Source organism: Coloeus monedula (assembly GCF_965178545.1).
Source record: "Coloeus monedula genome assembly, contig: HAP1_SCAFFOLD_81, whole genome shotgun sequence".
NCBI classification, from domain to species: domain Eukaryota; kingdom Metazoa; phylum Chordata; class Aves; order Passeriformes; family Corvidae; genus Coloeus; species Coloeus monedula.
In genome coordinates, this window is record NW_028120817.1 from 216,872 (window position 1) to 234,927 (window position 18,056).

Consider the following 18,056-nt stretch of genomic DNA (forward strand, 5'->3'; position numbering starts at 1 on the left):
ATCCCCCAAGTCCTCGGGATAACAGAACTCTCTGGTACTGCATTTTTGGCGTTGTAAAGCCTGGAATTCCTTTATTCCTAGTGCTGGGCTCTGCATATGGCCGAGAAAATCCCGGCCTCCACACAGACCCAGGTTCCAAACTTTTGGATACATTTCAGCAAGCCGAGAAATTCACCTTCCCTACTTCTTCTTAAGGGCATCCTTCTCTTCCCTTACCCGGCGCGCTCTCTCCCACTGGGGGTGGGTTTTCCCCTTCCCATGCTAATTAGTCCCTACTTCTAGGAGGTTTAGGTACCTTTCTTCCCTGGGACGGATTTCTTAACACAGCTACCGAGGCTTTGGGAGTCTCCTTTATCTTCTACTTTCTGGATCCATAAATGCCACAATCCAGACGCCCAACTTCAACAAGACATCCTTTCTACCTAAAAACACACACTCTCAACTCTTAGATCTTTTAAAGTTTTACCCCCGCAAAATTCCCCTATTTTTCCACCACTGAATTCCTCAGTCCTGCTTCCAAGGATTTCTTGAATACCACGGGGCTTTTCTCAAGATTTACCCCCACGACCTTCCCTACGTGCCCACTGCTCATCACCTCATTTTTCCCTCAATGTGGTCGTTCTCCACCCCAGAGAGTTTGTCAAGTGTTGCCTCCAAAATGTTCCCCATCTCTCCACTACTCAGTTCCCCATTTTGCCTCCAAAATATTCAATCTGTCCCCTCCAGACTGCATCCACTTTTACCCCCAGCGTTTTACTTCCTCTACAATATTGATTCAACCTTTTCCACCCCAAAAATCTGCATTCTCTCCCTTAAACAGCACCTCAGCTTTTCCCTCAAAAATGCCCCAGAGGGAAACTCAGATTCAGCCCCCAAACTCCCATTTGCCTACACAAACAGTTCTTGTGGCCCCTCTCAATTCCCCCAGGCTTTCAGCTCAAGGAAGAACTGGAAGCCCATTCCCTCATCTCCACCCTTGTTTTGCTTTCCTGGAAAACCTTGCGATCCCACACTTTCTCCAAGAGATCTGCTGGGACTACTGGAAGGTTTGCTCTCTCAGAGCGCCAGGGGGCTTTACAGCACTTGTTCCTCTGCATCTTTACCCTTTTATCAGCTTTCCCCTGGAACGGTGTTGTGGGAGAAGCTTGGAACTACCAGAAATGGATCGCGTTCACATTTTTTCCCCACCAGTTTTTATCTGGTTTCAGATTCCTGGAATTACCCTCAAATGTGCCCTAGAACACTGCTGTGAAAGGATCAATGAGAAGAACAGCCGGAAAGCAGAAAACCACCTCCAGCAGCAGCCACAATGATCCCATTTCTCTTCTTACCTGGTCCTGCCAGAGCTCCCAACAGCCATTCCCATTCCAAAACAAGAGCTATGGAAGACATTCCTGCTGTCCGTGAGGGTGAGGCGGCAGTTCTGGATGTTCTTCGCTGTGCAATCAGACAACAAACAGAGTGTAAATGATCCTGGTGGTCCCTTCCAAGCCAAACCAGCCCGTGATTCCATGCGTGGATCAGCACCTGTCCCAGCTCCATTCCAGAAACCTCCTCCCACTAACCCAGAACTTTCCTTTTTCTGCTCAACATCAGGGGTTTGCTGCCGAGTGCCCCGGGCAGGGGACGCCTCAGCCTTCCCTGGGACCGCAGCATTCCCTGGGCTGCCTCAGCATCCCCTGCGCTGCTGTTCCACGCCCATCCCGTGGTCCAGCGCCTGCGCGGGCTGCAGTGCCGGGCTCTCCCCACGAGGCGGCAGCACCGGGAGCGAGCAGCCCCGGCCGGTCCCGCTGTCTCGGGGCAGCTGCGCCTTTAACCCGCCCTGAGCCGGCGGGGCCGTGAACACAGCGGGCACAAACGCCACCGCTCCCCTTTATTTCACCCTCAGAGGCACAGGATCGCAGCATTTCCTGGGCTGCAAGGGACCCACAGGGAGCATCGAGTCCAAATCCTGGCCCTGCACCCCAAGAATCCCACCCTGTGCCCGAGAGCCTTGTCCAGACCCAAACCCTGCCCCCAACACCCTGAAAACACAGCGGGGCTGGGAGAAGGATGACCACGGAGGATTTTTTTATACAGATCTCCTTGCACGATCGTTAAATAATATTATTAGACAGTCCAGGAACGCATCCCTGTGCCGGGACAGCCACCCCTGTGCCGGAACACTCATCCCTGGGCCGGAATACCGATCCCCCGCGGCCCCCACCGTCCGCTCGGGGCTGTCCCCGTTCCCCGCTCACCTCCGAGCCCGGAGCACCCGCCCCGGTGCCCCCGGCCCGGCAGCGCTGCTCCCCGGGCTCCCCGCCATTGCCGCTCCCGGCGAGGAAGGGCGGAAGTCACCGGTACCGCACCGATGTGGCTATTCGACCTTCTCAAGATGGCGGCCGGAAGGACCCCCCCCCCCCCCCCGCTCCGTCTATTCGACTGCCTGAACGCTCCCGCCTGCCCCAGGCGCCGCTGACCCCACAGTCGGTGTCCGCGTAGCGGGAAACGCCTCAGAAAATTGCGCGCAAGCGCTGGGCTGGCGTCGGCGTCGGCGTCGCGTTCAGGCAGCCGAGTAGACGCAGCTTGGGGGGGGGGCCTTCCCTGCCGCCATATTGAGAAGGTCAGAAAACAGTGCACACGACCGCCATCTTGAGTGTGGCAGTGACGACACTTCCGCCCTTCGCCGCCATCTTGGGTGCTGGCAGAAGCCACTTCCGGTCGAGCCGCCATCTTTACTGTGGTACACTTAGGGCCCCCGCCGCCCCTCACAAGGGCTTCTGTCTAGTCGGCTGCCTGAATCCGGCCCCAACTCCGACGCCGGCCCCGCGCTTTCCGCGCGATTTTCCGCCGTGCTTCCCGGTGCGAGGACACGGCTGGCGGGGTCAGCCGCGCCGGAGGCGGGCGACGGCTCCGCGACCGGCGGCAGGCATCGGCAGCGACACCTCTCGCAGGGGGCCTACTGCGTCCGCCATCTTGAGTGTGGCGGAAGTGTAAACCACCCTCTGCAAGGTCCTGGCAGATAATAAAATAATAAAATAAAATAAAGACTGTCATATTCTAATAAAAACGTCACTTAACGCCGTCCCGAGAGCGCGGAACTGCGCCTTCCTTTCCGAGCCGCCTCCTTGAGAGCGACACGCGGGCGGCTCGATTCCGACCGTGCCCGCCCGGTGCCTCCCGCCCGGGTCGCGCTGCGACCGCGCCTCTGCTGCCCGGCAAAACCGGCCCCGCCGGGCCGCCCCCCGCGCTGTCATTCCCCGCGGTCGCCGCCCCGCACGGCGCCCGTTCCTTTCCATAGCTGTGGCCCCGCTCATGCACGGCCGTGTCCCTTGGCGCTGCGAACCGCCCTTCGCCCCTCCCCTCCGCTGACAGACCCGGCCCCGCTCGCTCCCGCTCCTTGCCACGCTCGGCAGCCACCGAGGCCGCCGCCCTCTCGGCTCAGCCGGCACCGGGCGGCAGCAGCGCCGCCCAGCTCAGCCCGGGGGCAGGCACAGAGCACAGGGAAAAGCCGGCTCCGGGCGCTCTGCAGCTCCTGCAGCCCGAGCGTCTCGGCTCCTGCGGCCAGGCGCTTGCTGCTTTCCTTCCTACAGAAAAACGCCGGCTCCTTATTCTCAAAACCTGCGGATCTCTATTCCCAGCTTCTTATATTGCTGTATGCGACAGAGTAGACAGAGAGGGCTGGCTTATTTCCAAATGAATTTACATCTAAATCAGTAGCATTTGCCTATAGACGTAAAAGTGAAGAACTTAACAGGTTTTAGTATTCTGCACACAGCCCTCGCTGGGAGGAATGGTAAAAAGTTAAAAACAAATGAAATTTTAAAAGTAGAAAGTTAGAAACAAAGTTACAACGGCAGAAATTTAGAAACAAACAAAGAGGTAAAATACAAGAAACAAACAAATTTCTAAAGGGAGAAAGTTGAAAACAAACAAAGTTAGAAACAAACAAACAAAAAAAATAGAAACAAACAAAATTAGAAAGGTAGAAATTTAGAAACAAAGTCAGAAAGGCAAGTGTTGAGCCTTTGACAGGGTACCCCTCCTTCTCGGACCAGGGTGAAAGAGCAGAGGAGGCTGCTGTTCTGCTAAGTTCTTTATTTCACGGTCTCACAGCTGTCTTGAAGGCAGAGTTCGAATGGGGTTACATGATAAAGCCAAGCAGCAGCAGCAGGCAAAACCAGCTTCTTCTATATGCTCCATACACTCTATTTTTTCTTATAGAAGTGTGGATTCCATTTGTTCATTGACCAGCAAGATTAACACACGATTCTAGTTTTCCTTAAACCCATCCCGGTCTAATTCTAACAGTCGTAAGCCTCACACAAGTGTCATCTGCCCTTGTTCCATAAGGAATCCCTCTACAGACAGGGAGTTGTCACCGGCCCCGTGCTCATGGGCTGCAGGGGACACCTGCACTGAGGAGGAAATGGAAATGGGAAAGAGGGAACTGCAACCTGATGGGACGCACCTCTGGCACCACATTTCCTCTTCTTCCTGCTGTCCTGGAAAACCCCAAGTAAATCCGGTCCCTCAGACCTTGCATCCCTGAACACCAGGAGAGCCGGTGTTTTACCCAGATCCCAGTGCCCTGCACGGCTGCGCTGACACGAGCACAGGCCGATCGCTCTGCCCAGCACCATCCCTCATTCTCCTCCCACGGCTCCCCAAGCGTCCCCAAACCACCCCAGCGTGTCTGTGCCGGGGCCAGGGCCTGCCCCGAGCCCGACCAGAGGCTGTCACCCAGCCCTGCACCAGCTCCCACCCCCGGGTGAGCTGGGAATGCACTGAGAGCTCGGCTCCCCGGGCTCCCCAGCACCCAAACCGGTCCTCAGACACACAGAAATGCCCAACCTGCCCCTCTGGGCACAGCCAAACACCACAATTCCATCATCCCCAAGCAACTCTGGCACTTGCCTCTTCACCTCTGCCCATTTCCAGTAGCCGGGGCTAGGACCGGGCTGTCAGTAATAGCATTCCCTAGGCAGTTCATCCCAGCGCAGAGGAGAAGAGGAGCCTGTCCCTGACCCACACCATGGGCAGGACAAGGGGGGCCCTAGCTGGCTTTGCCTACTCCAGCACCAAAGCTCTTGGTCCCAAAGATGGGGCGAGTTCAGTGGTTTTTCCTGTCCTGAAAGAGAGCAGAAAAGGGAAGTTAATCCCACTGTGGAATCCAAGACTCCTGCATTTCCTGTTTCTGCTCTGATTGCTCACCGTGGAGTTTTAGCTATGGAAAAAAAAAGGAGAATGACACCATATCAAATAAAAAGTGCCCTTTTCCAGCATTTTTATTCCAGGCATTAAAAGGACGCTCATTTCTCTTCTAGCATTGTTTCCCTCATTTTAGGAGAACCGTTTTCAGCCCAGGCCCCACTCGTCAGTTGTTCGATCCTCTGGCACTGGATTTGGACAAAAGAAGGGACGCACCTGGACTGCAGGAAGTCACTGAGAGAAACCCTTCCAAAACGTGACAGAGAAAAACAACAGGAGATGCAGGAAGACACATCCCTCATTTGCACGTCTGGAACGCTTTTCTAAAGACTTCTCTGCATCTGGATGCTCTTTGCTCTTGGCTTTCTTCACAGGAATGCATTTGCTGCTAAACACGTCTCAGACCCTTACCTGATCGGGATAAGGTGGGATGGAGATGAAGACTCCCACAGGGAAGAGCCAGGGAGATGCAGGGCCTGGGAACATCAAGGACGGAGAAGAGAAGGAACAGGGATTGTTTTTCTTGTCTCGAGCCAGCAGTGCTGTGAGCTTGGAGAACACACGGCACCGCAGGGATCCAGGGCAGGAGCGGGATAACTGCGGGATAAGGGGAATCTGCTCCCACTCCAGGGCTGTGCCAGGGAAGGAGGGGAATTTTTTAGTGCCTTCATTGCACACAAAAACCAAACCCAGCACCACCGAGCTGGACTTTCGTGAGCCGCAAAACAAAGCGGCCCCTGGCCTTTGGCGGAACACAACCTCACCGAGTCACGGAGCCAGGGGATGACACTTGGGAATGATCCTTGCTGCTGCCTGCAGGCAAATCAGATGAGGGAGCCACAGGAGCTGCGGGGTTTCCTGCTCTTCCTGCAACGCCATCGGTCCAGACCAGGAGACCTTTCCTGGAACAGATCTTCCCTGTAAAGGGAGCTACACCAAAGCTCAAGCCCTCATTTAGAGACCCTTGGAAAAGCAAAGGTGAGAGGGGATTACCTGGAGCCCCAGGGGACCGAGGCGAAGGCGATGAAGAAGCAGACAGCAAAGTGCTTCCACTGCTTCTCACTCCAGCAAAGGGAACATCCCTGGAATTTCATGGCCAGCGTCGTTCCCAAACCCCACAGGTGAACCCACACGTACTCCAGGACTGATCTCCTTCAAACTTCCAGCAGCACAGACTCACCGGGAGGAACTGCAATCCAAGGACACACATCAGCAACCGTCTTCCCGCTTGCCCCTCTCTCCACATTTTCCCTTTCCAGCGGGATGCAGGTGCCACCCCCCAGAGGCAGGAAAACTGCCTTGCAATCCAGTACAAAACCTGCCTGGAAAGCCCAGGATGCCCGGAGCCAGCAGCCGTTTCTCCTGGAGCTCCTGCTGACAGGCATTTGAAGCCTGCTGTGCCTCACAGCTGCTTTTCTGCCAAGGGCATTCCCATCTTTTCTTTTTTAGCCCAAATAAAGGTTTGCAAAGCTGAGTTTTGTGAGAAGTGCTTCATATTTGGATTATTCTTAACTTGGAGTTTCCCTTGGCACCAAAATCAAGGGGTAAACCCAACATGGCCTCAAAGGGCCATAAGATCCCAGATATCCAATCCCCAGTTCCCTCAGGATTGGTTCATTAAAGCTTTTCAGGGGTAATTTGGCAAACTTCAGGGTTTGGTGATTTCACCATCAAAGCAACATGAAACCTGTGCAAAAGGAACTTAACTAAAGCTGGCTAAAAGTGGTCCCTGCTGATGACTCATTAAAACACCCCCTTAAAAAGGAGCTAGGGCTGATTCCATACTCACAAACCCCCCTTGCCACGAGCGGCGCTCTCTGCCCGCCAAGGACACGGCACCGGGCAGGGACATTTCTCCCACTCCCCGGCAGAGACCTCCTCCTGCCACATCCAGGGAACCGCAGCCGCTCAGGGAACACCAACTTGGTCCTGGGCTGGGAACAGGACAGGGACAAGGAACACTTTGAAGTCATTCCCACCTCGGTGCTGTCCAGACCTGGCAGAAAGCGCTTCCCACACCTCTCCTGGAATTCTCTTCCCTGGCCCTTCCAGCTTCGGACGGCTTCTGTGGGAGCCTCAAGTTTCGGTGCAGCTCAGAAGCTGCACGCGCCTAAAGCATCCCCACGGGAACGCGAAGCTTCCCTCGGGCATTTCGTTTCTTTATCCCAAATATTCTCCCCACTCAGCCACAACCTAGAAAGAACAAAAGGGAAAAGAAGGAAGACCAATTAATTCTGACAGAAGGAGTCTTGACTATCCCAACACACTGCCAGGTGAAAAAACATCCCTGCCCCTCTAACAAACCCCTCTGATACTGTCTCCATTCAGGATCAATTATTTAAACGTTGTATTAAGGAGCGTAAGAACACAACGCTTGGAATTCTCAAAAACAGCTCAGCTCTCGGCTGCTCCAAGCACTGTCCCACCCGGGGAGCTGAGCTGTCCCAGATTTAAACGCCACGTTTGATCCAAATCCGACAGAAATCTGATCTTGTTTGGCTACTGAGCTTTCCCAAAAGCTCTGCAGTCAAGCCTAGAAATCCTCGCTGAAGCTTTGCCATGTCACATTGGGATTTACCCTTGGGAAAACCCCACTCTGAGCACTTGGGTTTCAAGAGGTTGCACCCGATGTTACAGACACAGAATTCCTGTGGCGTTTGGCATTTCCTGCACCTCCAAACACGTGAAAAGAATGAAGTGCAGAGTCCCAAGGCTCCATTATTGCCATTCTCCTCACATCCCTTTCCTCAGCTCCACGTGGCTTTGTGCCTCCTCGGAAGGGCTGGAAAGGAATTTGGGAACCCCCCCTCAGTTTCTTCGGTTTTCAGCTTTTTCTCTGAGGCGGCCCAAAAGGCAAACAGGAAAAAAAAAAAACCCAGAAGTGCACAAAATCCCAGCCCCTCCCAAGATGCAGCTCCTCACACCAAACCTTGGGAGAATCCCTGGTGCTTCCAACACCGCTGCAATCCCACCTGGAGCTGAGCTTCCGGGGTGCTCTGCCTAATCCACATGCAAGCCTGGATAGCCCAAAGCCTGCAAGAAAAGAGGAGGCAAAGTGAAGGGGAGAGGGGGGGAAAAACGGAATTTTGGGTTTTTCCCGTGTTTGCAACAGGATTGAAGGGCAGGATGGAGAGGTTTTGTGGAAAAGAAGTACCAAAGGCTGCTTCATTGCCAGCAATTAGCGCTGCTCAGGTTGAATCCAAGAGGACAAATGCACCAGGATCAAACAGGAGCGGCCGACAGGATGGGTTATGACACAGATCTGTGAAGCTGGAGCCTTCTTTCTTCTCCCGGGCTCTCCCAGAAATTCTCCATGGCTGGACATGCTCCCGCTCTCCCCGCTGGGATAGCCCGGGTGACTGGTGAGCCTAAAACAAGAAAGTGATGCAGTGATCCAAGTGTTTTTCCTGAGGAAATGACATATTCTCTGGACCTGGGATAACCCATATCCCATGGCCTTCTCCAGGAAGGGTCCCAGCTGGATATGGTCTCCCAGAAAGGATTCCATAGGGGCTCACCTTTTGCCTGGAGCTTGGCTGAAGTCCTCAGCAATGCCAGGGAATGTGGCCATTGGAGGCTTTGGGCAGATTTGGCTCATCTGCCTTTTTAGGCTTTGTTTCTTTCTCTCAGCCTTCCCACTGGATTGTGGCCTCCGAGGAATACGTAAAATCCCATTCCATTCCTGCTCTTTTGGACAATTTTTTGTACCGTCCCTGTACAAAACGAGGCCCCCTGTTCGGATGCTTTTCCCCACCGTTCCCCGGCACTTTTATCTGCCGGTGCATTCCCTGCGTTGCTTGGGCTCTTCCCAGCTCTCTGAGCTCCTTCACAAGGCAGGAGATCGATTTGGCCCAGGAACTAAACCCTCCCGAGGAATTGTCTGATGCCATCTCCACATTTGACACCTGATCCTTGTGCTCAAAGGATCCCTCTTTCTTCCCTTCAGCCAATTCCAAGGCTCGCTGCCCCCAGCTGCGATCAGGCCCCAGCCTGATCCCTGCAGTCTTCCCTGCCGGGATCCTGCTCAGGAATCCCTGGGCTACAAATGTAAGAATTCATTCTTCCCACCCCTGCCCACTTCAAATTCCAAAGGATTTGGTGTCTGCCTTACCCGGCTGGAGCCTGCTTCCAACTCTGTTCTTGCTGCTTCTGCTGCTTTCCGTTTCCCAGGAATTCCACCGATGGAGTGACAGCGTTTTCCACCTCCTCCAGGATTCCCTCTGTTGCGTTTGGATGCTGGAAGGATATCAAAACTTTATTCCTAGTGCTGGGCTCTGCATATGGCCGAGAAAATCCCGGCCTCCACACAGACCCAGATTCCAAACTTTTTGATACATTTTAGCAAACCGAGAAATTCACCCTCCCTGCTTCTTCTTAAGGGCATCCTTCTCTTCCCTTACCCGGTGCGCTCTCTCCCACTGGGGGTGGGTTTTCCCCTTCCCATGCCAATTAGTCCCTACTTCTAGGAGGTTTAGGTACCTTTCTTCCCTGGCAGGGATTTCTTAACACAGCTACCGAGGCTTTGGGAGTCTCCTTTATCTCCTACTTTCTGGAAAAACACCCTGTGATCCAGAAATGCCACAGTCCAGACGCCCAACTTCAACAAGACATCCTTTTTACCTAAGAACACTCACTCTCAACTCTTAGATCTTTTGAAGTTTTACCCCCGCAAAATTCCCCTATTTTTCCACCACTGAATTCCTCACTCCTGCTTCCAAGGATTTCTTGGGGCTTTTCTCAAGATTTACCCCCTCAACCTTCCCTACGTGCCCGCTGCTCATCACCTCATTTTTCCCTCCATGTGGTCGTTCTCCACCCCAGAGAGTTTGTCAAGTGTTGCCTCCAAAATGTTCCCCATCTGTCCACTACTGAGTGCCCCATTTTGCCTCCAAAATATTCCTTCTGTCCCCTCCAGATTGCATCCACTTTTACCCCCAACATTTTACTTCCTCTACAATATTGATCAAACCTTTTCCACCCCAAAAATGTGCATTCTCTCCCTTAAACAGCACCTCAGCTTTTCCCTCAAAAACGCCCCAGAGAGAAACTCAGATTCAGCCCCCAAACTCCCATTTGCCTACACAAACAGTTCTTGTGGCCCCTCTCAATTCCCCCAGGCTTTCAGCTCAAGGAAGAACTGGAAGCCTATTCCCTCATCTCCGCCCCTGTTTTGCTTTCCTGGAAAACCTTGTGATCCCACACTTTCTCCAAGAGATCTGCTGGGAGTACTGGAAGGTTTGCTCTCTCAGAGCGCCAGGGGGCTTTACAGCACTTGTTCCTCTGCATCTTTATCCTTTCATCAGCTTTCCCCCGGAACGGAGTTGTGGGAGAAGCTTGGAATTACCAGAAATGGATCAGGTTCACATTTTTGCCCCACCAGTTTTTATCTGGTTTCAGATTCCTGGAATTACCCTCAAATGTGCCCTAGAACACTGCTGTGAAAGGATCAATGAGAAGAACAGCCGGAAAGCAGAAAACCACCTCCAGCAGCAGCCACAATGATCCCATTTCTCTTCTTACCTGGTCCTGCCAGAGCTCCCAACAGCCATTCCCATTCCAAAACAAGAGCTATGGAAGGCATTCCTGCTGTCCGTGAGGGTGAGGTGGCAGTTCTGGATGTTCTTCGCTGTGCAATCAGACAACAAACAGAGTGTAAATGATCCTGGTGGTCCCTTCCAAGCCAAACCAGCCCGTGATTCCATGCGTGGATCAGCACCTGTCCCAGCTCCATTCCAGAAACCTCCTCCCACTAACCCAGAACTTTCCTTTTTCTGCTCAACATCAGGGATTTGCTGCCGAGTGCCCCGGGCAGGGGAAGCCTCAGCATTCCCTGGGCTGCCTCAGCCTTCCCTGGGACGCCTCAGCCTTCCCTGGGACCGCAGCATTCCCTGGGCTGCCTCAGCATCCCCTGCGCTGCTGTTCCACGCCCATCCCGTGGTCCAGCGCCTGCGCGGGCTGCAGTGCCGGGCTCTCCCCACGAGGCGGCAGCACCGGGAGCGAGCAGCCCCGGCCGGTCCCGCTGTCTCGGGGCAGCTGCGCCTTTAACCCGCCCTGAGCCGGCGGGGCCGTGAACACAGCGGGCACAAACGCCACCGCTCCCCTTTATTTCACCCTCAGAGGCACAGGATCGCAGCATTTCCTGGGCTGCAAGGGACCCACAGGGAGCATCGAGTCCAAATCCTGGCCCTGCACCCCAAGAATCCCACCCTGTGCCCGAGAGCCTTGTCCAGACCCAAACCCTGCCCCCAACACCCTGAAAACACAGCGGGGCTGGGAGAAGGATGACCACGGAGGATTTTTTTATACAGATCTCCTTGCACGATCGTTAAATAATATTATTAGACAGTCCAGGAACGCATCCCTGTGCCGGGACAGCCACCCCTGTGCCGGAACACTCATCCCTGGGCCGGAATACCGATCCCCCGCGGCCCCCACCGTCCGCTCGGGGCTGTCCCCGTTCCCCGCTCACCTCCGAGCCCGGAGCACCCGCCCCGGTGCCCCCGGCCCGGCAGCGCTGCTCCCCGGGCTCCCCGCCATTGCCGCTCCCGGCGAGGAAGGGCGGAAGTCGCCGGTACCGCACCGATGTGGCTATTCGACCTTCTCAAGATGGCGGCCGGAAGGACCCCCCCCCCCCCCGCTCCGTCTATTCGACTGCCTGAACGCTCCCGCCTGCCCCAGGCGCCGCTGACCCCACAGTCGGTGTCCGCGTAGCGGGAAACGCCTCAGAAAATTGCGCGCAAGCGCTGGGCTGGCGTCGGCGTCGGCGTCGCGTTCAGGCAGCCGAGTAGACGCAGCTTGGGGGGGGGGCCTTCCCTGCCGCCATATTGAGAAGGTCAGAAAACAGTGCACACGACCGCCATCTTGAGTGTGGCAGTGACGACACTTCCGCCCTTCGCCGCCATCTTGGGTGCTGGCAGAAGCCACTTCCGGTCGAGCCGCCATCTTTACTGTGGTACACTTAGGGCCCCCGCCGCCCCTCACAAGGGCTTCTGTCTAGTCGGCTGCCTGAATCCGGCCCGGACTCCGACGCCGGCCCCGCGCTTTCCGCGCGATTTTCCGCCGTGCTTCCCGGTGCGAGGACACGGCTGGCGGGGTCAGCCGCGCCGGAGGCGGGCGACGGCTCCGCGACCGGCGGCAGGCATCGGCAGGGACACCTCTCGCAGGGGGCCTACTGCGTCCGCCATCTTGAGTGTGGCGGAAGTGTAAACCACCCTCTGCAAGGTCCTGGCAGATAATAAAATAATAAAATAAAATAAAGACTGTCATATTCTAATAAAAACGTCACTTAACGCCGTCCCGAGAGCGCGGAACTGCGCCTTCCTTTCCGAGCCGCCTCCTTGAGAGCGACACGCGGGCGGCTCGATTCCGACCGTGCCCGCCCGGTGCCTCCCGCCCGGGTCGCGCTGCGACCGCGCCTCTGCTGCCCGGCAAAACCGGCCCCGCCGGGCCGCCCCCCGCGCTGTCATTCCCCGCGGTCGCCGCCCCGCACGGCGCCCGTTCCTTTCCATAGCTGTGGCCCCGCTCACGCACGGCCGTGTCCCTTGGCGCTGCGAACCGCCCTTCGCCCCTCCCCTCCGCTGACAGACCCGGCCCCGCTCGCTCCCGCTCCTTGCCACGCTCGGCAGCCACCGAGGCCGCCGCCCTCTCGGCTCAGCCGGCACCGGGCGGCAGCAGCGCCGCCCAGCTCAGCCCGGGGGCAGGCACAGAGCACAGGGAAAAGCCGGCTCCGGGCGCTCTGCAGCTCCTGCAGCCCGAGCGTCTCGGCTCCTGGGGCCAGGCGCTTGCTGCTTTCCTTCCTACAGAAAAACGCCGGCTCCTTATTCTCAAAACCTGCGGATCTCTATTCCCAGCTTCTTATATTCCTGTATGCGACAGAGTAGAGAGAGAGGGCTGGCTCATTTCAAAATGAATTTACATCTAAATCAGTAGCATTTGCCTATAGACGTAAAAGTGAAGAACTTAACAGGTTTTAGTATTCTGCACACAGCCCTCGCTGGGAGGAATGGTAAAAAGTTAAAAACAAATGAAATTTTAAAAGTAGAAAGTTAGAAACAAAGTTACAACGGCAGAAATTTAGAAACAAACAAAGAGGTAAAATACAAGAAACAAACAAATTTCTAAAGGGAGAAAGTTGAAAACAAACAAAGTTAGAAACAAACAAACAAAAAAAATAGAAACAAACAAAATTAGAAAGGTAGAAATTTAGAAACAAAGTCAGAAAGGCAAGTGTTGAGCCTTTGACAGGGTACCCCTCCTTCTCGGACCAGGGTGAAAGAGCAGAGGAGGCTGCTGTTCTGCTAAGTTCTTTATTTCACGGTCTCACAGCTGTCTTGAAGGCAGAGTTCGAATGGGGTTACATGATAAAGCCAAGCAGCAGCAGCAGGCAAAAACAGCTTCTTCTATATGCTCCATACACTCTATTTTTTCTTATAGAAGTGTGGATTCCATTTGTTCATTGACCAGCAAGATTAACACACGATTCTAGTTTTCCTTAAACCCATCCCGGTCTAATTCTAACAGTCGTAAGCCTCACACAAGTGTCATCTGCCCTTGTTCCATAAGGAATCCCTCTACAGACAGGGAGTTGTCACCGGCCCCGTGCTCATGGGCTGCAGGGGACACCTGCACTGAGGAGGAAATGGAAATGGGAAAGAGGGAACTGCAACCTGATGGGACGCACCTCTGGCACCACATTTCCTCTTCTTCCTGCTGTCCTGGAAAACCCCAAGTAAATCCGGTCCCTCAGACCTTGCATCCCTGAACACCAGGAGAGCCGGTGTTTTACCCAGATCCCAGTGCCCTGCACGGCTGCGCTGACACGAGCACAGGCCGATCGCTCCGCCCAGCACCATCCCTCATTTTCTTCCCATTGCTCCCCAAGCGGCCCCAAACCACCCCAGCGTGTCTGTGCCGGGGCCAGGGCCTGCCCCGAGCCCGACCAGAGCCCTGCACCAGCTCCCACCCCCGGTGAGCTGGGAATGCACTGAGAGCTCGGCTCCCCGGGCTCCCCAGCACCCAAACCGGTCCTCAGACACACAGAAATGCCCAACCTGCCCCTCTGGGCACAGCCAAACACCACAATTCCATCATCCCCAAGCAACTCTGGCACTTGCCTCTTCACCTCCGCCCATTTCCAGTAGCCGGGGCTAGGACCGGGCTGTCAGAAATAGCATTCCCTAGGCAGTTCATCCCAGCGCAGAGGAGAAGAGGAGCCTGTCCCTGACCCACACCATGGGCAGGACAAGGGGGGCCCTAGCTGGCTTTGCCTACTCCAGCACCAAAGCTCTTGGTCCCAAAGATGGGGCGAGTTCAGTGGTTTTTCCTGTCCTGAAAGAGAGCAGAAAAGGGAAGTTAATCCCACTGTGGAATCCAAGACTCCTGCATTTCCTATTTCTGCTCTGATTGCTCACCGTGGAGTTTTAGCCATGGAAAAAAAAGGAGAATGACACCATATCAAATAAAAAGTTGATTAATCCACGTAGGGGCTGTGGAGAGGATACAAAGGAGCTTTTCCATGATTTTGGGGCTTGAAGAGGGACTGAATTTCCCTCAAAGCTGGGAAGGGCCTGAGGATAATAAAGCAAAGGAGCAGCTTCATCTCTCCCTGGCAGAGAGCTCGGGGCTCCATTATGGATACAAATCAATCCCAGCAGGATTTCAAAGGGTTTCTTTAGGATGTCAGGTCCCTCTTTATCAGATCCCTGCTGGGATTCAGGGCCTGCCTGGTCACGGGGTGCTTTGATAAGGGCTGGATTTAAATCCCAGATCTGAGAACAGACATGAAAGGTCCCTGGGTTTCTAGGGGGTTGAAAAACTCAAGCTGGATTCGCTGCAGAGCTGAAAAATCAGGGTAAGAGAGAGCAAGGAGTGGCCAGCAGGCCCAGGCTCCTGATCACGCCCCTGGGATCCATGGGATCCATAGGATCCACGGCCTCTGGCACGCTGCTCCAGCACCCTGCAGGGTGACTGACAGCCGGGCAGGGGAAGGAGCCACCAGCAGCTCTGCCATGTGCACCATCATTCACCTTGCACGTGGCCTAAACAGCCACCAAGCACTGATGGACTGACTGAGCCGAAAATATCGGAGAGATCTCAGTTTGCACTCCAAATTCCCTGCAGCCTGTTCCCTTCCTGATCCATCCCTTCAAGCAGCAAGAGTGGAATTCCTTCCATCGTTGCTCTTTCCCTCCTGTTTTCCACTCAACAAGAAAAAGAGCAGCCACGTGAACAGGAGTAAAAGCCCCAAACCCACAAAAAAGCACATTCTCAGCATCACTAATCCCTGCCAAACTGCCAGGAACCTTCCAAAACTACATCCAAGCTTGGAAACAGGGATCCAGTTGTTTGTTTAAGCAGCTATTGATCCAGTCTCTTCCAGCTAATTAAACTATTCACTATTTAAACTCATTAAACTGCTCATCCTGCTCCTGGCAGCCAGAGGCAAAGAAGAAATCGTGTCTAGATTAAATGGTGTTGGTGAATGTGCCCATCCCAGTCCTTGGAGAGGTTGGAATTGCATCCCTGTTCCTCTGCTCTCTTTTCCTTCCTTTTTCCTGCAGTGATTCCCACCCGGATTCCTCAGCTCCAGCTCTCTGAGCAGCCTCAGGGGGAGCATTTCATCCCCTTGGAGCCAACTCCATTTGTTGCATCCTTCATGCCTCAACCACCCCTAAAAGCAGGCAAGTGCTGATGGGCAGTGCAGCTGCTTCCACTTGGGAATGTTTCCAGTGGAACAGGGAGGGAATTCTGAGAAGCTTCCACCCACTGCACGTTATTGCTGGATAAAAGGTCAGGCAGCAAAGGATCAACAAAGGGAGATTTCAGCAAGACAAAGTCCAGACAGAGAGGCTGCAAGTGTGGCTGGGGCTGCTAAACTGGGAAAACTGCAAGGTCAGGCTGTGGGAACATGGATTATACTGAGGTCTGGAACTGGTGTTGGGAAGAGAGGGAGAAGGAGAAGGAGGAGAAGGAGGAGAAGGAGGAGAAGGAGGAGAAGGAGGAGAAGGAGGAGAAGGAGGAGAAGGAGGAGAAGGAGGAGAAGGAGAAGGAGAAGGAGGAGGAGGAGAAGGAGGAGAAGGAGGAGAAGGAGGAGAAGGAGGAGAAGGAGGAGAAGGAGGAGAAGGAGGAGAAGGAGGAGAAGGAGGAGAAGGAGGAGAAGGAGGAGAAGGAGAAGGGCCCGAAGTAACTGCACAGTGAATTTCCTTACCATGAGCCAGGCTCATTCCCTGAGCTGACCAATATCACCGAGCTCCCCTTCATGGCACAGCCCTGCCAGTAAAGAACAGAAGTTCCTGCTGCTCCCACTGGAATTCTGTAGCGTGCCTGGCATTCCATACGTTCTGCTGCCTGAGAATTCCTGCAGCCGTCCTCGGGAAGAGCAGTTCACTGCCACAGGAGGAACAAGAGGAAAGCAGCTGCCACTCTCGGGTTCTGTGCCCTGTAAAAAGTAAAAGCAGATAAAGATCAAAGCTCCATAAAGCTGGAACCATCTCCAACCTCGGGACAGCACTTCTGTGGGAAAAGCGTAGATGGGCAATTAGGAAGGAGATCATCATGCAAATGGGCAAGGGGGGGGAATTAAATTCTGCTGCTTTCTGATTGAGGCCTGCTTCAATTTGCAGCCTTTATAATATCAGTTTAATGGGACTTTTTGTGCTTTAAAGAGGTTTTTATTAGCTGGGGGTTGTCCCTGCCTGGACTGAGGCACAGCACAATGAGTCTCCTGCCTCCTGAAGCCGTGTCGTTATCCCAGCATCTGAAATTAAAAACCAGCACTCTGGGAAACCTCTCTACTCTGAGGAGAAGTGTGAGGAGCGTTTGGGTCTGTGGAAAGCCTGGAACAGCTCTGAGAGACACCAAACATCCTGTGGATCCCAATAAACAGCAAAACATTCCAGCAGCTCCTTCCAACGCCGCCCTTGTAGGGAACTCTGTCACCCCAGTGGGTATTTGTGGGAGTAAGGAAGAAATCCCACTGATGACCTCAGTGTGATCACCTCTGGTTCGTCTGGGGATAAATCTCCTTTATCCTTCTGGGAGAATAAAGGAATCCAATGCTGCCTTAATCCCCAGCTCCTCAGAGTCTGCATTTCCAGAATCCATCCCCTGGCCCAGCATGGGAAGGGTTGTCCAGCGCTGGAACAGCTGCCCAGGGCAGTGGTGGAGTCACCAACCCTGGAAGTGCTCATAAAATACATGGATATGGCACTTGAGTGTTCATAAAATACCTGGGGAAATACATGCGTAAATATAGGGATAAATTCATGGGTAAATACGTGGATAAAAATATGGATAAATGTATATGGATAAACATATATGGATAATCCATGGATAAATATAGGGATAAATATGTAGGGATAAATATGTATGGATAAATACAGACCTTGCTTCCCTGAAGACCAGGAGAGCCGGTGTTTTACCCAGATCCCAGTGCCCTGCACGGCTGCGCTGACACGAGCGCAGGCCGATCGCTCCGCCCAGCACCATCCCTCATTCTCCTCCCATTGCTCCCCAAGCGTCCCCAAACCACCCCAGCGTGTCTGTGCCGGGGCCAGGGCCTGCCCCGAGCCCGACCAGAGGCTGTCACCCAGCCCTGCACCAGCTCCCACCCCCGGGTGAGCTGGGAATGCACTGAGAGCTCGGCTCCCCGGGCTCCCCAGCACCCAAACCGGTCCTCAGACACACAGAAATGCCCAACCTGCCCCTCTGGGCACAGCCAAACACCACAATTCCATCATCCCCAAGCAACTCTGGCACTTGCCTCTTCACCTCCGCCCATTTCCAGTAGCCGGGGCTGGGACCGGGCTGTCAGTAATAGCATTCCCTAGGCAGTTCATCCCAGCGCAGAGGAGAAGAGGAGCCTG

The 18,056-nt window shown here is 54.4% G+C and overlaps 1 pseudogene across 1 annotated transcript in view; it reads right to left on the reverse strand.

Annotated features, from left to right (window-relative positions):
- Positions 1-8,193: 8,193 nt before the first annotated feature.
- The window catches only part of LOC309585622 (epidermal growth factor receptor kinase substrate 8-like protein 2), a 68,064-nt pseudogene continuing 58,201 nt past the window's right edge, over positions 8,194-18,056 (reverse strand). Inside the window, exon 6 of the transcript in view lies at positions 8,194-8,226. The product of the transcript in view is annotated as an epidermal growth factor receptor kinase substrate 8-like protein 2 (transcript). The remainder of the gene's footprint in view (positions 8,227-18,056) is intronic.